This window comes from Passer domesticus, chromosome 13, assembly GCF_036417665.1.
Source record: "Passer domesticus isolate bPasDom1 chromosome 13, bPasDom1.hap1, whole genome shotgun sequence".
Lineage (NCBI taxonomy): Eukaryota > Metazoa > Chordata > Aves > Passeriformes > Passeridae > Passer > Passer domesticus.
This window is the reverse complement of record NC_087486.1, coordinates 10221342-10238996: the sequence shown is the minus strand read 5'-3', so window position 1 is coordinate 10238996 and position 17655 is coordinate 10221342. Positions and strand designations below refer to the sequence as shown.

The 17655-nt window shown below is 42.9% G+C and overlaps 1 long non-coding RNA gene across 1 annotated transcript; it reads left to right on the top strand.

Moving 5' to 3' along the window:
- Nucleotides 1–5202: 5202 nt before the first annotated feature.
- Nucleotides 5203–15305, top strand: LOC135279856 (uncharacterized). The gene is made up of 3 exons (XR_010347024.1): nt 5203–5719; nt 9093–9172; nt 15131–15305. It is a non-coding gene; the product is annotated as an uncharacterized LOC135279856 (long non-coding RNA).
- Nucleotides 15306–17655: the final 2350 nt, after the last annotated feature.

The following is a 17655-nucleotide window of genomic DNA, read 5'->3' as shown; positions in this document are numbered from 1 at the left end:
TTTGTGAGATCAGAAAGGAAAAGGTGATGTATAGACAAAAATACTGATTAAAAGGTACATTCATCCTTCTGAGAGGAATGCAAAATATGCTGGTGTGGCATGTTCTGTGGGGAGTGTAACCCTTTTATGTAGTTGATTATTGAGCTAATACTATCCTTAATCAGTCTACAATTGAATGTAGAACTAGCTGAGGCTCAAATTCTCTCCCCTGATTTTCAGAGCCCTGCACTAGAATTAATCCTGGCAATTTGTCAAACCAGGGCTGGAAATCAGCAGTTTTAAATCTCCCAAAGCTGTTTCCTTGCATGGAGGAAGGAGGGGCAGGAGTGCTGATGGCATCTGCCCTTTTGGTTTACAGCTGGAATCTCAGGTAAGTGAGACCCCAGGGCAAAACTGTGAGTATTAGGTGTAAGTAGGGATGCAGCTGGACATAGCAGGGACAGCAAATAGGAGCCCTGACCTCCAGAGTGAACATTTGTTCCTTTGCATATGTACTAAATCCAGAATTTATTGTGGTTTTAAGAAAAAAATAAGAATTTCAGAGACAGTAATAAGCAGAGCTAAATCCAGCTGTTGATGTGGCCAGCGGTTTTGGGCTCTTGACCCTCAGCCATGATGCTGGCAGAGCTGCTCAGACCAAAAGATGGCACTATTTTTCTATTTCACTGCAAAGGAAATTCCTCTCTAAATCAGATTCATTCACTGTTGAACCTCTCTCAAAACCACTATTTTTCTGAGGCTTTACATACAACAAAGTCCATTATTTTGAAGGCCAAATTGCTGCCAAAAAAAATCTTCAGCTAAAAAATATATATCTATAAACTAGTAACACATCATCCTGATGAATGATAACACAAGAGAGGACTTTTTCTCTATTATTAATGGTCAATGTTTGTTATATTGTTGTGTTTAGTCCAAGAGGCCTTGATAGAGAGAGGCAGCTTTTCAACATGAATGGTACTTCAACTGGCATTTTATAAATTTTACAAAAGAAAAAAGATCTCTGGAATATTTAAGCTCCCTGTTGATATTAAAGAATGGAAGCTGCAGGCTGTGGGAGAGGGATCAGATGTGGGATCAGATGGCAGTGCTGCCATCCCCGAGGGCAGGAGAGCAAAGTCAGGGTGCATCCAGGGCTCCCCCAGGTGGGAGCACCCAGCATGGCCCTGAGAGTCCTCAGCTTAAAGCAATTCAGGTAGCAGCTAAGATACACTCTAGGTCTTGCTGCAGGTGAAGGTTCCTGATCCTCAGGTCGCTATAAAATCTTCCTTCCTCTCAGCAAAAGGCAGGAGTCTGCGCCAGAGCTGAGCACAGGTCCCACAGCACCTCACCTCTGGCTACCCAGCTGGATGCATTATTTAGGGTCAGCACAGGATTTAGACACTCGATCATGGTGTGTTACTTGTCTTTGATGCTTCTTCCCAGGGAAAGCATCACGACATGGTGTCTGTCTGGAGCAGGGTTCTCTGAGTGTCTGGGGGCACTGGGGTGTTCTGGTTGCCTGCATTCCCTGGAGAAGCAGCTGTGACATGGCATGGCTTTCCTCAGCGTGGCTGGGATAACCAGTGGCAGCATTTTTGTCTCATATAATGTCCCTATAACTGCTTGATACAGCCCAAGAAATGAAAATTTAAAGCAGAAGGGAGTAGTAACACCGGGTTGAGTGATCAGAAGAGACTCCTGTTCCCTGGTGAGGTCACTTAGCCCAGCTGCTTAATTGGAGGTGATAATGCAGCATACATTTCATCTGGCAGTGTCTATATTGCAGCTTATCAAATAGAATGAAAAGCTCAAGAATAGCAGAACAGCAGACCCCAGCAAAGACAAAGGGAAGAGAACAAAGTTCATTTCATTAAGAAAATACAGGAATAAAGAAATGGAGCTTTTCAGACCAGCCTCATTAAAAGCCTAGGCAAATTAGTGACATTATGGTTTATTAAATATTATTATGCCAAGGACAAAAACCCTTCCCGCAGAATGCTCACAGCAATGGCAAAAAAAACCCAAAAACCAAAAAAAAAAACACAAAAAACCCCAAACAAAACAACAACAACAACAACAATAAAAGAAGAGAAAAAAAATCTAAGGAAAAATGTGTTTTCACTTAAATGTTGCCCTGTAATGTAATCCTGAGATCTCTTGGCTTTAGCTTTTAAAACATTAGAACATTTACTAAACATAAATCTGGAATTGAACTGTCCATGCTGAACTTGTACATTTCAGCCAAATATCTTGGGAGGTCTTATAAGTTCAGAGAAACGTGAGCCAGTGAAAGTATTTTCCAGGAGTCCATTTGTGAGGAAGAGTGTCACAGATTTTTCTTTTTCCTTTTTCTTTTTTTTCCTTGAAAGCTAATTTGCAGTGGTACATGTGCAAGTGCATGCATATTGATTTTATTAATTAAAATTAAGAATGTACAAACCTGCCTCTGTGGAGGCTGTGGGGTAAGGAGAGGGAAGGTTAATCATACTTAGCATTTCCTGCTTCCCATGCTCAGGATTCCCCGCACACAGGCGCTGTGTGTCAGCCCTGATTGGGATGCAGAGCTCCTTCTGCCCGTCTTCTGTCTCTAGACCGTGGCACACATTGCGAGGAAGATAAAACAGAAATAAAGATCCCTTGACCAGCTGATTGCAATGCAAACTCAGAGCTGGACTGGGCACAGACCCACTGTCAGCAGTTAGAAAAGGGAGAAGGGCTTTGAGCTGCAGACACAGACATTTCCTAAACACAAACCAGATATTTTGAGGCTGGTTTTGGGCACAGAGGGCAGGGAACAAATCTGGTGTGAAATAAATGAGATGAATACATGTGAAATACATCTCATTACTACATGTGAAATACATCTCTTTCATTTCAGCCGATTCTGATTGACAATGCCCCTGATGTGCTGGAGTGGAAGGGCAGTGGAGGGTTTATGGTTTGTTGCCACACAAACTGATAAAGGAGTTAGTAAGTAGTGATTGCTGTTTGCCACACAAGGACATAATTTCTGCCAAAGACTGAGACAAGCTTTTCTTAGAGCTGACTCACACATGAAGCTGCAGTGGGATTTTCATGTCTTGTCCCCCACTAGAGTCACCTTCTATATGGCTCAGTTCAAGTGAAGTGTGTGCTGGCTGGCAGGAGTGTGAGGTAGCAGGTCAAGGATGATGGAAAAGAAAGCCAATGTTCTGCTCCATCTTGACTGGCTAAAAGCTGTCTGCATGTCTGTGGATGAAATGAAAGGAGTCCCAGTATTTGGCCAGGAGATTAATGTGTCATCACACCACAGAACACCTGAGCAACCTGGTCTAGTGGAAGGTGGACTGCCCATGGAAGGAGGGCTGGAATGAGGTGGTCTTTAAGTCTTCTTCCAACCAAAACCATTCTGTGATCCTGTGAGTGAAGTACCTGGTGTAGCTGATCTGTGTGTGCGATGTGCATCTTCAAGGCTTTCTATTTTACAGGGGTAGTGGCCTCTCTGGTCACCTCCTGTAGAGAGGGTAAAGCTGGATTTGCTGGATTTGGTTGCTCATGTTTTCCCACTTTGTCCCCAAGCCATGTGGTCAGCTGGACACACAGACACAAGCACACAGCCAAGGGTAGGGGCTGGAATGTGACAGAGATGTCTCTTGTGCCACTGGCTGTTACAAAACCCAAATGAATTCTTACAGAGGTTGACAAAAATAGCCTCATTCGCATTCATTTCAAATCCCATGAGGTGCCTGTCTTCATTTTCAGGCACCTAAATACTTCTGCAAATCTCCCTCTTAATGCTGCGTGAGCTGGGGACTGATCTGGCACATCAAACTTCAGCTAAAACAGGAGCTTCTAGATCTGAGCAGTTCCTAAAATGAGAAGCAGAACTTCTCAAACATATGCTGAGGTCAAAATTGCTCATGCTAGTGAGAAAGTAATTTCTAGAGATATGCAGATTTTTTATTTTTAAATGTATTTTTAAAGGCTTTTGTTGCAGTTGTTTTTTCGTTTATGCTATGGCAAGAGGCAGAAGATATTTCTATCATCAGTAACACACTGGGAATTGTCTGGGACAAATAATTCCACCCTTTTTTTAAACATTGCTTTTGGAATATTATCACATCCATTGGTTCCATTAGCAATCTGTTTATCCAGGTAACTGAGAGGCAAATAAAGCCTGCCAGCTTCTCAGGAAGACAGAGTGGAGAGTGCTTATATGATCCTGCACAGAAATGACTTACTTATTTTGATAAGATATTACAGAAATCCAGAAGAGAGATTGGGCATACAGCTGTAAAATACTTGTCACCATGAAGTAATGCCCACTCTCTGTGCCTGATGGGCTGCTGCTGGTAATTCCAGTCTAGATGGGTGGCTTGGCTAGATGGATCACTGTATCCAAGTGGCACCATGCCCAAATCCTGGTACTGTTCTCTGCTGGCCCTGGGGTTGTGAGGATGCTGGAGTGGGTGCAAGGGCAGCTGTTCAGGGCCTGCTACCTCCTTATTTCTGGGGGGTGAAAGGGGAGGCTGCTTTTTTCTTGTCTTGATCAGCATTGCAGTGGCTTTGCTCAGAGGCCTGAGCAGGCTGAGGTCTGCTGGGCTACAGGGCTGGCTGTCCTTAGCCCAGCTCATTCCCACCTTGGCATCTCTGCTTTGGTGAATGCAAGAGCAGTCCTGAGAGAGCTCTGCCTTTACTTGTTTCTGAGCACTTTGAATGTTGCTGGAAACAATGTAAAATGTGTTAATAAGTTTGTACCGGCCCCACCCCCCTCAAAAAAAAAAAAATCTAAGAAGGAAAAATTGCTTAGAATCTCCTGTCAAAACAGCAATGCTGCAATGCCAATTCTGCAATTACAGGGATTGTGCATGCATGAGTGATGAGACTTTTACATACATGGGAAATAAGCAAAAGGTCTTTTAAAATACAATTTAGTTTTACTTCATGATTATGTGGAATCAGGATGATGCATCACAGAGATATCTCTATGCTCAAGTATGAAATTGTTTGAACATTTATTTTTATCCAGAAGCAGTACCTCAAGCAATTCTTCAGGATATTCAGAATTGACCAGAATTATATTAGTCACATTTTTATTACAAAGACAGTAATTTATGCCGGTGATTTAGAAGGTTTTGATTTTCATCTATGAAGACCGGAAGGGTCAAAACATAAATCAGAGTAGCACATGGCAGTGCAGAACATCCAAGCTATATAAATATACTAATAATTATGTTTTAGTAAACCCTTAACCAGTGTTGTGTGGAATGGAGACTCTGTAGCCCTGGGAAAAGAGGTCACAAAGTAACTGATAATATGGAAGAATTAATACATTTTAATTAATAAATAATAAAATATGAATTCTTTTAAAAATCATCCTGAGAGCATGAGTCACAATGTGACCTCACAACTTATAATAAAAGCAGAGACATCATCAATTTTTGCAGCTTTGTCTGAAGGAGTCAAACCAGCTTTTTACCCCCTGGAAGGTAAAATGTCCCACACATTTTAAGAGTTACTGTTTGCATAGAACTTAAAATGTTATTTTTTTTTTTTCTGCAAAGCACTTCATATGAAAGGTACTGAGTATCATAAACAGGATCATTATTCTGCAAACCACTGTGTAAAAGATGCAAATTACCTTTTGGCTGGAGTGAAACAGGCTGTACTTGCCAGTCACACCTGCTGACTCCTGAGACTGAACCTGGAGATCCCTGCCCATAACAAAAATAATAATCCCAGACAAGAGCTGCTACAGGTAAGCCTTCATTTTTTTGCACTGTGTGGAATGGCATAAAGACTTGATACTTTTTTTGTTTTTTTTTTTTTTTCTCCAAGGCACAGGCTTGAGAATAGTTTTGTAGACTCAGGGAATCATAGAATGGTTTGGTTTGGAAGGAACCTTAAGGAGCATCTCATTGCAGCCCCCTGCCATGGGCAGGGACACCTTCCACTAGCCCAGGTGCCTCCAAGCCCCTTCTGAGGAGCCCTTATATTCATTTTGGGTGTCCTCTTCTGGGCACCACTGACACAAACATGTGAAGACAAGGACATCTCAAAAGCACAAAATGCTTACTGACAGTATTGGATTGCTGGGTACCCATTTGCTTAGGGCAATTACCACTAATTATTTAACAGAATTGAGAAAGCAGAAAAATAATCCATAAAGGGTACTAGGGACATATTACTGTGTGATAATGGGATTTTACAAAGACAGACAAAAAGTACTCCATTGTAAATGTCTGTAGATGTACAAAAACAGATACAGACTTTTGTTACTTGGGATATTTCATGGAAAAAATCCCTAAATACTGCCTTGTATTGAGCATAAGATTAGGTTTTGGCTGATATTTATTTATGGAGGAAGATCTTGATAATTTAGAACATATGTAAAGTGCATCTAATTTTATTCCCCCAGATACACACAAGAGATTCTGTCTAAGCTAAAATTAGCTGAGTGGTTTTTTGTCTAGACCATCTGTAGATGTAATTTTATCTTGCAGAGTACATGCACACCCAATTGTAGCATGTAATGACTTGAGCCTCTCTTCCCCTCTGAGGGGCAGGAAGGACAAAATGCTCCATCTCAGAACTATGGGTTGGATTTTCCCTCTCTCTTGGTCAGGGTTTCTGCTTTCTACCCCAGCTACCTTCCTTGCCAAATGACCTGAAGTCAGGCTTATGGGGAGCTGTGACTTTCTTTGATTGTCCCTGCCCTTTTCATCTGTAAAAGAGTGTAGTGAAACCCATTTAGATCACACAGCTGCTGTGAGGATTATTGAACAGAAAGTGGTTTTGGACTGTCAGCTGAAAGAATGTCCAAGTATTGACTGGTATTAGTTATGGTCTTTACTCAATTTCTGTAATTAATTAAGATGGCAACTGTATTTGGGGAAGAGTTTGATCACATGAAGCTGTAAGAGCAGGAGTGGCTGGGCTGGCCCAGCACAGCCCTGCCCAGCCCTGAGAGCCCGCAGAAGTGGCTGGGCTGTGACCCCACACCACTCCTGGAGCCCTGCCTGGGGGTTCTCCAGGGGGCTGCTGGAGCTGTGGGTCACTGCTGGGCTCTGCTGCTCCCCAGTCCCTCTCCCAGGGAGGGCTGTCATCTCCTACTGCCCCACTTTCCCACCCATGGACATCATGAGTCCCACTCTGTGGTTTTTGACAGCTTCTTGCTGCACAGCTGGTGCCATTGCAGAGCCAAGCAAAGTGAGAATGGGTTATTTTGCTACTAGAGCAAACCATGGGTTACTGATTGCTTTCTTGTATGTCAACCCAGCTATCCTAGAATCATGGAATGGTTTGGTATTGGAAGGTCCCTTCAAGATCATGTAGCTCCAACCCCCCTGCCATGGGCACTGGCACTTTCCACTAGACCAGATTGCTCAGAGCTCTATCCCCAGAGAAGCAGGAGGCTCTAGTAATTATAATACAGTAGTAGTAATAATAATAATAATAACAATAATGACAATGTAATGTTTTCTGCTAAACGGTATCCTAATTGCTTTCAAAAGTTAGTTAACAAGCCTTAATTACAGCTTTTAAAAAACATGTTTTTATAATTTGAACTGTCTTTCCAGCAGCTCACTTTGTTGGAGTCTATTAGGAGAACAAGAAAAATCTCCTGGTTTAGTTCTGTTGGTAGTGAATGGAATGAAGCCAGTGGATTGCAATATGTGAGGGAAACTAATCCCTGGAAAAGTGTTTGTTTTTTGCCAAGATAGAAAATACTGCTGGATGAGGTGTCTGTGGGCACTGCTCCCATATGTACAGGCATTTTGCATGAAGCTGGCCAAACTTTGTTTACTGAGCAGCGCTTTTAATGCAGTTATAGATCTCAACTGCTGTGCATCAAGTGCTGGACAAAATCCTCTAATAATGATGATAATCATATATTTATTACCTATTCCCATGGAATCCCATTGTGTTGATTCAACATGTGAAGTCTTTACAGAATTGCAGCTAACAAGACCTTGGATTGCATTGAAGTCATAATATCTGTGAATCATCTTTGCACCTTGTGCTTTGGACAGCTTGGTTTGCAGTGAGGGCACATGGATTGTCTGGAGTGAGCCAGTGACACCACCTCAAGGTGGAAAACAAAGGAAAAAGGAGCAATGCAATGAACTGGCCTAAACAAGGGGTATCTCTTCTGTGACTATTAACTAAGTAAGATTGCTGGCCTGATTGAGAAATCCTTGATAGAGGGATTTAACCATATAGATTTGATTTCTTTGTTTGAAAATTGGGGGTTTAAAAATCGTGTACTTAGAGATTTAATTCAACCACTTGATATTAGGTGTTTCCTAGGTAGCACAATCAGATGCTATTGATAGCCAGCATGTTGTCAGAATGCTGCTACTTCTTCAGAAGGTTATGCAAAACAGCTACGTTACCAAAATTAAGAAAACTGAAATGTTAAAATGTGGGGATTGGACTCAGCTCCCTGAGAACAAGACTCTGAAATGCTTTTTATAACCTCCTGCTTCACTCTCTTCATATTGACTCACATCATTATGCAAATGCCATAAATTGCAATAAAATCAATTAAAGGGCTATTGAGTCTCATAAAAATATGTACCCATTAGTTTTCTGCTGAGACTGTATTTCTGCTCTGCTTGCTTTTGGCCAAGGCAGAGAGCAGTGCCCAGCTCTGGGAGCACTGGTGCCACCTCCCCCCAGTGCCAGAGCCCAGGTGAGCAACGTCCTGCTCACATCCCCTGGGCTGAGAATGCACAGCTGGGCAGGGGGCTTGTGCTGCCTGCCAGGGAGTCTGGAGAGGGATGTTTAATAAAGGCATGGAGTGATGGAGTGACAGGACAAGGGGGAGGTTTAGGTTTAGATTGGACATTAGGACGAAATTCTTCCCTGTAAGAGTGGTGAGACCCTGGCATGGTTGCCCAGAGAAGCTGTGTTTGCTCCATCCCTGGCAAGGTTCAAAGCCTGCTGGAGGGGCCTTGGAGAAGCATGGGATAGTGAAAGGTGTCCCTGCCCATGGCAGGAGTTGGAACTGGATGAGCTTTAATGTGCCTTCCAACCCCAATCAGTCTGTGACTCTGGGATTTCCAGCCCTGCTCCAAAATCTGACCATGCAATCTCTTCTCTTCCAACTATGAAACTGCACCCCGAAGAAAGGACCTGGAACACCTGCCTGAAGGCTGCAAGACAAGCTGCTAGGGGCCATAATTGGACAGAAAATGTGAATTAAGAAGTAAGTCTTTAATATTGGTGTTTCCTAGAGAGTTGTATCCTGACTGTACTTAGGGGTTTGTTCTGTTCCCTTCCCTGTAGTACCTTTGTCACAGAGAGCCCTGATTAATTTCTTAGTTTTTTAGGTTTTGGTGTTTCTTTCATCATGCTAGGGTAAACCCTACCCAGAAAAAAAGAGGGCTCTGCAGGATACTGTGCTGTGTCTGGGTTTTACATCACTTTGGGGAGAATCCCTGTAGCTAAAAACTTCACTGCCAGGCTGGGAAGGGTAATGCCTTTTCCTGCAGACCACGAGAACTACATCACAACAAAATAGGAGCGGTGCAGCAAATCACTGCAGTGCTCTGCAGTGCAGAACTAGTGCCATTTTTCTGTGCAAATAAGGTTTGCATGGACCTAGTTGGTACCTGAGCTCACCAATATCCCCAGGCAAACTCTTCTATTCAGTCTTACTGTGCAAAGAAAGGAAGTCTGCTTTGTTTCATAATTTTGAAAATATAGAGGTCATGATATACTAGGAAATATCCCCCAAAAAAGGCAATACAAATCAGATGAAAGGAGGTTTATGTAAAAATGTCTGTGCCTCTAACCCAAGAACCAAGTAATGTCATTCACAGAGTGCTACTTTGAAGGAATTTTACTTGAACATGGTTTAATGTAAAAATGGTGTATCTGCATTGTGGTATGCACCTTCTCTTATTTGGATTTAACAAGACCTTAATGTGAGTGCCCAAGGCCTGACCCATCTGAAGGGTAGCTTAGGAGAAAGTGCAATTGCACTATAAATAATTCACTTTGGTGCCTTGGCTACCATCCACTATAGCCCTTTTGATACCCCATAAACTCAAATGTACCATGCTATTTCTCTCCATTTTAAACTGCTCTCCCAGGGAAAGCAAATGGAATAGCACCATCAGACCATATGCTGTGGAAACCAGGGAGGGCATGAAATTGCAGAGGTACCGACACGTGCTGGATTTTTCTGGCTGTTAAGTTCATGTGATAAAACACAGCTCATTCCTCTACCTCTGTGTGATATGCATTGAGAAAGTTTTAATATCACAACTTCTTTGTGGGATGCAATACCATCTGGAGTGAGGATGGAGAGCTCTCCCTGGGTGTTTTGTGAGCAAGGAGTGTGCTGGTGCTTGTCCTTCCTCATCTGCTGCTGAAACAGGGAGATAAAGGAGCCAGTCCCACCTGATGGGCAGCTGTCCTTGGCTCAATAACTTGGGCATGATTGTTTCTGGAGTCCTAGGGCTGCAGATCTCACGGAAGTTTAGGAGAATGGTGAGTGATTCAGACAAAAGATGCAGCTCTCTTTAAAGCATTGTAGTGTCCTTGCTTATCCCACATGGTCCTGCTCTGTAACAAAATTCTGGAGATGTTAGACCCAGCTCAGTTACTATTATGGAAAGAGAAGGGAGAGCTCACACCCCGAGCAGGTGATAGCGTCAGAATGCTTTATCCATCCACATTTGGATTTAGTTAAAAAAAGGGGGAGTCCACCACAGCCCATCTGCAGAGTCCCAGAGTTATCACCATGACCTGGTTTCTCCTTGCTCTTTCCCTCCTTCCCCCACTCCCTCCCTAAAGGTCAGTGAATGGATTTTGGGCTTACGCTGGAGTGAGAGGACTCTGGCTTGTGGGCACCTTGAATTTATGGATAAGGAATCTCAAATGAATTTTCCCCAAGTTATGAAATGCATGGCACCTCTAAGGCTATTGTCCCATCTGGCAAGAGACCTGGAATCCCCACTCTGCCTTGTACAAGCCTCCATTAAGCAGTTCAAAATCACTCTATTTATAACTCATTTCAGGGTCTAAATCTCAGGATGAAGCTGAAATGACTAGAGCTTCCTGGAAGGCAGCCAGAATTTTTCTCGCCCTTTTCTTTTTCCTCTGGAGGAATAAAACCCTCAATTAGACAGAAAAAGTAAGGTAGGGTGCAGGGGGGAAACAAGCTAGTGTGAGAGCAGAGCTCCTTGTGTGTTGTTTGATGAGAAATTCCAGATTAAGCTGAAAACAATTTCCAGACTCAAGGAGCTTCCAAATACAGCAGTGACTCCATTTCTTGGGTTTGCAGTCATTTCAGTTTAGTTTTTCACTGCAGACTGTTTTCCTCAGCTGATTTTCTAACCAGGCTCTGCCATCCAAACCCTGAAAATCACATATTACACCACAAGACCCCTCCTCTCTCCACTGCAGCACTTGCATTTAGTGCAATTCTCTCTAGAGTTACTCATTTGCCTTGGTTATTACTGAATAAAACCTTCTCTTACCACCAGCTCCTTCTGCTTCATTCTGCCAACACTGGCAATCCAATGTTGTAAGGTAATTGCAGCTTCTGTGACCTGTGATGTGAAAAAGGCAACGTCAGTATTGTGGAATGAAAGTAAAAGGATGAATTGGGCACTGAGAAGGGAAAATGTACCTGTTTGCAGGCAGTCAAGTAACCAAGAAAGGAGAAAAATGAAAAAATTGAGGGTTTAATAGTCTGGTAGAGTGAGCAGTGGGGAGGTGAGTCTCTGTCCTCTGCTGCAGGTTCAGGCTGGGCTCCCTGGCATCCCCCTGGCTGGTGGCATGTCAAAGGCCACCATGGACATGTCACCTCTGAGTGGTTGACTCTGTTGATGTCTGCACCAGTTAGCTCATCTTTGGAGAGTGATGCTGATGCTTCTAAAGGAAAGCAGACCCTGGGATGACTGGCACCTCTATAAGGGACTTGTGGATTTTGCAAAACACTCCATCCTGCTTCTGACAACAGCATCACTTTTTATTACTTTGCTTGCTTTGCTGTAGCTTTCCTGTAAGTTTTGGGGTCAAATGGGCCCCAAGTGTCCCCTGACCCAGTGTGCTTTTCCACCACTTTGTGTCACAAGCTGAGAATGTCACACCCTTCTGTTGCAAAGTGATAAATCACTGCTGCCTTCTGACCATGGAGACCGTGGAAGGCATGATTAATATCCTGTTGTTGCTGGCTTGCAGCAGGTTTTTGGCATGTTGAAGGAAGCAAGCTTTGTAATGGGTTAATCCCCCCTTGTTCTTAAGCTTAACATTAAACCCATGCTTAATAACTTTGTTTTCTCAAAGTGGGGCCTGTAGTGAGTGACTGAGAGCTGGACTTTTCCAGGCTCTCTGCTTTCACTGACTCTTTCTATAATGCTGTGGAAAGTCATTTAAATGTCTCCAGTATGTAAGTTTACCCAACTGTAAAATTGGGTATAATAAGGCTTGCTTACTTTACAGCTGAGGTTTAATTCAATAATGTTTGTTGTGAGTGTCAGATCTCATCTAGGAGGTATAATAGGAAAGGTGTTATAAATGGGCAGCACGGGGGGATGTCCATTAGCAAAGTCATTGTTATAAGAAAAATCTCGCTGGAACAGAACACAGAAATCAAACAGCAGCTGACAAAAACAGATAATGATCTTGTCTGTAAAACATAACCTTCCAGATAATGAGATGAAGGTGTTAGGAAGGGAGCTGGTGTGACAGAATGACAAGTGTCACTACGTGCCTGGAACCGGTCTGTGTGCCAAACACAACCCCATCCCACCACCGTGGCTGTTGGCATGGACCTGCCTGGCTCCTGCCCAGCCCTTTCCCCTCTGCACTTCTTCTGGTCAGTGTGGCAGGAAGACCTTTTAGAGTAAAGCAGAAACCACATGGTAGGTTGGGAAATCTGCCTGCTGCACACTCATCTAGACCCCAAAAATGCCAATAAGAGCAATACACTTATTTTAGCTGCCCTCTAGCAGCTTTGTAATGCTGAACACCCCTGTTGAGCAGTGTATATAGTTTGTTTTAAGTACACATTTATCACCTTCATGGGTGATTTATAATATGAAGCACATTCAAAGAATAAGGATTGTGGTTTGTCTTGCCATAAAGATTTTTGTTTGTGTTTGAGCTCTCAGTGCCTGTTCACTGCAGAGAGAATCATTGGGGGGTTGCGGGAGGTGGTGTTTTGCTGGAAGCTCTTGGTTTTTATTAAACTCCTCTGTGTTATGTTAAAGGCTGGAGGACAGCCAAGCTGGGCACTGTCTTGGTTGGCACATGGAAAAATTCATTTCATCAAGGTCCAAAAAGTGGTAGTAATAGGGTGATGAGAGATAAATTGCTCTGAATATAGGTGACAATAGAAAAACATCATCTGTGGGCATTGTGCACTGGGTGAAATCCAACTGTGCCACACCCAGAATCTGGTTCCAGCATGGACAGGTAAATGTTTTTGGAGTGGTTGGGGTAGCCATCTTTGCTTTTCTTCATCACTCAGGTATAATCATTAATCAAAATAATCTAACTAAGGATGTGAGGACCCAATTTTGACTGTACCAGGGATGGTGTGAAACTAATGCTGTGCAAGACAACGTGTCTCCCCAGGACTGCTGCCAGCAGAAGCAAAAGCTCTACCCAATGCTTTAACCAAAGAGGTTCCAATTTGACTATAATTTGGCCAACAATTACTTTGTAACATGAAAACCCTGAGGCCAGATAGGTCTTATCTTCCAACACTCTGTGGCTTTCCTGCCTTAGGTGTTTTCTCTTTTGTGTTTTGTTCACAAACAAAATTGCCTTAGTCCAGGTGAGTGGTTTAGGCTTATTTTGTGAACCATGTGGTTTTCAAATCATTTGGTGTGAGTTGTAGTAAAGTCCAGAAGCTGTAGCTGTTTAAATTATAGTTATCAAATCAATCAGGCAATCTGGAAAAGGTGCTCCCAGAAAAAAGAAAAAAAATCCTTCTGCTTTTCTAATGAATTCAACCACTACTTGCACTTACTGTATATTACAGTCCCTTTTTATGACTTTTATATTTCATGCTTCCACTACATAGCTCCTTGTTTCCAGTGTTCGGAAAATGTGGCCCACTTCTCAAAAATTAAGGGCTTTTAAGGACTTCAATTAAATCTGATTTTCTAAAGAATTTCCTCTAGTAATGAACACATCCTCTGCTTCTCTTTCCCTGCCTCTCCACAGTGGAGAGTTCTGCTGGGGAAGAACTGTACCACTGATGACTTTGATAGTTGCCATGTTTCTCATAAAAGTGTCTCCTCTGTAGATTATTCTTCCCCTTGCATGTTGACACAAGCCAGGGACTCAGTGCCTGGGATGGAGGGGGGAGTTCTCTTGTGCCTGGCTCTGCACAGGGCTGTGATGGGGACATTGCAGAGACCACTGAAAGCTGCTGGCCAGGGACACACTGAGGGGCTGGGCTCAAATGTGCCTGACAGATCCCGTGTAAATGCCCTTCAGCCAAGCCTGCCTCTCACACACGGTGGGTAGGATAAAAGACAGTCAGTGGATAAGAGAATGACAGGCTAAATAAGCAGACAAAAATAACAAGTTTAAATTCAGCCAGAGCTCAGATTTCAGTCTGAGAGCACAATGAATTTCATTGCATTAAAGGGCAAGGATAGAACAGGTCTCATCTCTTTCCCAAGTGTAGCACACTGGACATGGAGATCAGTCAGTAGCCTCTCTGAGGTGAGGCCAGCAGGGCACTTCAGTGACACAGAGCAAGACCCAGAACAAGACCCAGAACTGGACTGTGGCTACAGGGACCTGGCACACATGAAACCTGCCCTCTGCGGTGATGCTGATGGTACCATGAACGAGGAGCTTCAGCTGTGCCTGCAGACAGAAAGCAAACAGAGATGCCTGGCTGTGCCAGAGGAATGGTGCCCAGCCAGAGTGATTCCCAAGAGATGGCTTAAAATTGAAGATAAAACAAAGGTCTTGGAGCTCAGGAATGGGCTGAATAATATTTCTGATAAAGGGAACACCACAGAGCTCTGACCAACAATTCCTTAAACTGTTTCTCCCAAAAGGTTGTTTCTATCATGGCAATCTGTTTAAAAGTGCTGCTGCTTCTCATGCTTTCTCCCTCCTTATTTAAATGTTGTCTAATGTTTATCTCACTATCCAACTGACCTTTCACTTTTTCTCTTGGTCTAAGACAATCTCTAGATTCACTTTGTCCTTCGAGTGGTGTTGGAGAGCCCACGTGCGCATCCCAGTCTGTCTGTGCCGTTCATCCTGTTCCATGGGAGCACTGAGGAGCCTTCATCTGCCAGCCCAGCTCTTTCCTCCTCCCAGCCTGGCAGGGACCAGCAATGCCCATGAGCAGGTTGTCAGAGGTGAAACACAAACTTTTATGCACTCTCTGTAAGTGTTAATGAACCTTGTAAAGCAAAAGCTCAGTGAAGAATATCAAGCCCCAGCTGTTCTCCCGGGGGAAGATAACCTGGCAGAAATAGCATTGCTATTTGCTGAAAGATTCTTCCATTTCTAAGGCTGGTGTGCATATATAGGAGGTGCTTGCAGAGGGAGATGCTTGCTGCCCTTGGAGCACTAGCTTCCTTCCAACATGGTGATGTTTCCTTTTAAAAATGTCTTCTTTTCTCTCTTGCTCTTATTTTTCTTGTAGATTCCTGGTCACTGCCCTCAATCCCCCTCCAGTATTCTTTCTGATGTCCAGGAGGGGAGCCCAGTTTTATCCATCCCAGAGAGGCGTACTCACAGAAGCTCAGGATGGGTGGGGGTGGAAGGGACCAGAGTGGCTGTGCTGGCCCAGCCTCCCTGCTCAGGCAGGGCTCCCTGGGGCACGCTGCACAGCACTGCAGCCAGATGTTTCTGCAATGTCTCCAGTGAGGGAGAGTCCACAGCTGCTCTTCCCACAATCAGACTTTGGAACCAGTCTGGGAGTCTTTTCTGGGCAGAATCAGGTTTCCAGTAGTGCATCTCTCTGTGCTTCTGGAGAAACTCAGAATTTTGTTCCCTCCCTTGATCGACTACAGCTGACATAAACACTGCAGCTGACATTTCTGAAGTGATCACAGAGAGCACTTGGAGCTGAGCTGAGCTGAAGGGCAAGGATAAGAGAATATCCACTGCAGCAGAGGATGCTGCCAGGTGCAGATGGCAAGTCCTAGGACAAAGGCAAAATGAAAGATAGAGGAATGGAGTGTCACTAAAATGGAAAATGTCTCTATTTTAAAGTCAATAACAGAAATGTTAAGGCTAAGCAGTCTCTCTGAGTTAGTTATTAATAACCTACAAATGACAATGAATTGACACTTGCAGCTCTCTTGGTGAGTATCTGTTGTGTCAGTTAAGATGGACATCTTTATTTGGGTTAGGTCACAGGAAAGAGGCAGGGGTGTGCTCTTACATGCTACCACTAGTTCAGCTGTTCAAACAAAAAAATTCTTGATTCCCTCTAATACCTAAGACAACACGAAGCCCTTTTGTTCTTAGAGAAATAAAAAGTTCCAGTTTTATATAAAATATTTTTGTCATCACTAAAGATCTACTATCATCAGTTATTTCTTTATAGTTATGAATTGTTACTCTTGCAATTTTTCCATTGGATATTTCTAGAGAAATAGAATATATTTCTTTCTGGTTCTGTTTTGTTTTAGTAAATTGCAAGTTCTGATTTAAGTTTCTGCATTCAGGTTTATTTCTGTCTCCCACTGGGGTAATATAATCAACAATAATTACTGTTGCTTTCATTTTTAAGAGAGGATTGATGAACCAGTTCACCTACATGTCCTGAATGAAGTTAAATACATATTTTAAATACATGTTTTGATAGCTTTTTTCTTTAGCAGCAAAAAGATATTATTTAGTACAAAACCAAAGATGAGAAATCCCAAAGGTGAAGTTCTTATTGTACAAATTCCCAGGCAGTAAACGAATGAATACCCTTTAAGTGAGGATGGATTAGAATCTTTCTTCTGCAGATGAAGTGCCCATAGACTAGTCATGAGACTGAAAAAGGCATCTATGTCCTTCATCTTATGAAATCTTATGTAATATCTGACTGGGGATCACTGGATGGGCTTCAACACATCTTGAATGCGTTTGATGGCCCATATGGTTAAAATTTGTTCATGTAGCCATATGCTGAAAACTTCCCCAAATGCTGCTACTTCTTATTTTTAGGCTGTTTTCAAGATTTAAGAAAATGGCAGTCGAATGTTGTGACCCCTGTTACTTCAGACTGTGCCAAACATATTGTAGTCAGCTACTCCACAGTGGCCCCAAAGAGATGGGAAGTGTAGGAGTGAATGTTAGGGAAGCAGAGAGAAGAGCCTGGCAAGTGACTGCAGCGAGGAAAATGGAGACAAGTGCTTGGAATGTGCTGTGATTATTATCTTTCATCTTTTCCTGGTAATAATTATGCAAAAAATTTAATTCAGAAAGGGAGGATATTATAATTGATAACCAAAGTGTAATATCTCTGTATAAAATGTTGCAGATCATCAGCGTACAACTCTCTCCATATGCACACCACTATAATTTTATATTCTCATCTTTAGGGCTTGTTCATGCTCTTGCATGAATTAAGTCTCTTTCTGTATAAATGATTAGATTATGGACCTCTTTTAAGGTTATCACCTTCCTTTTGAACAAAGCAGATTTGAGTTTAAACTCAGAAATTTTCAGTTGTCATTTCCAAAGTGGCATCCACTGGCG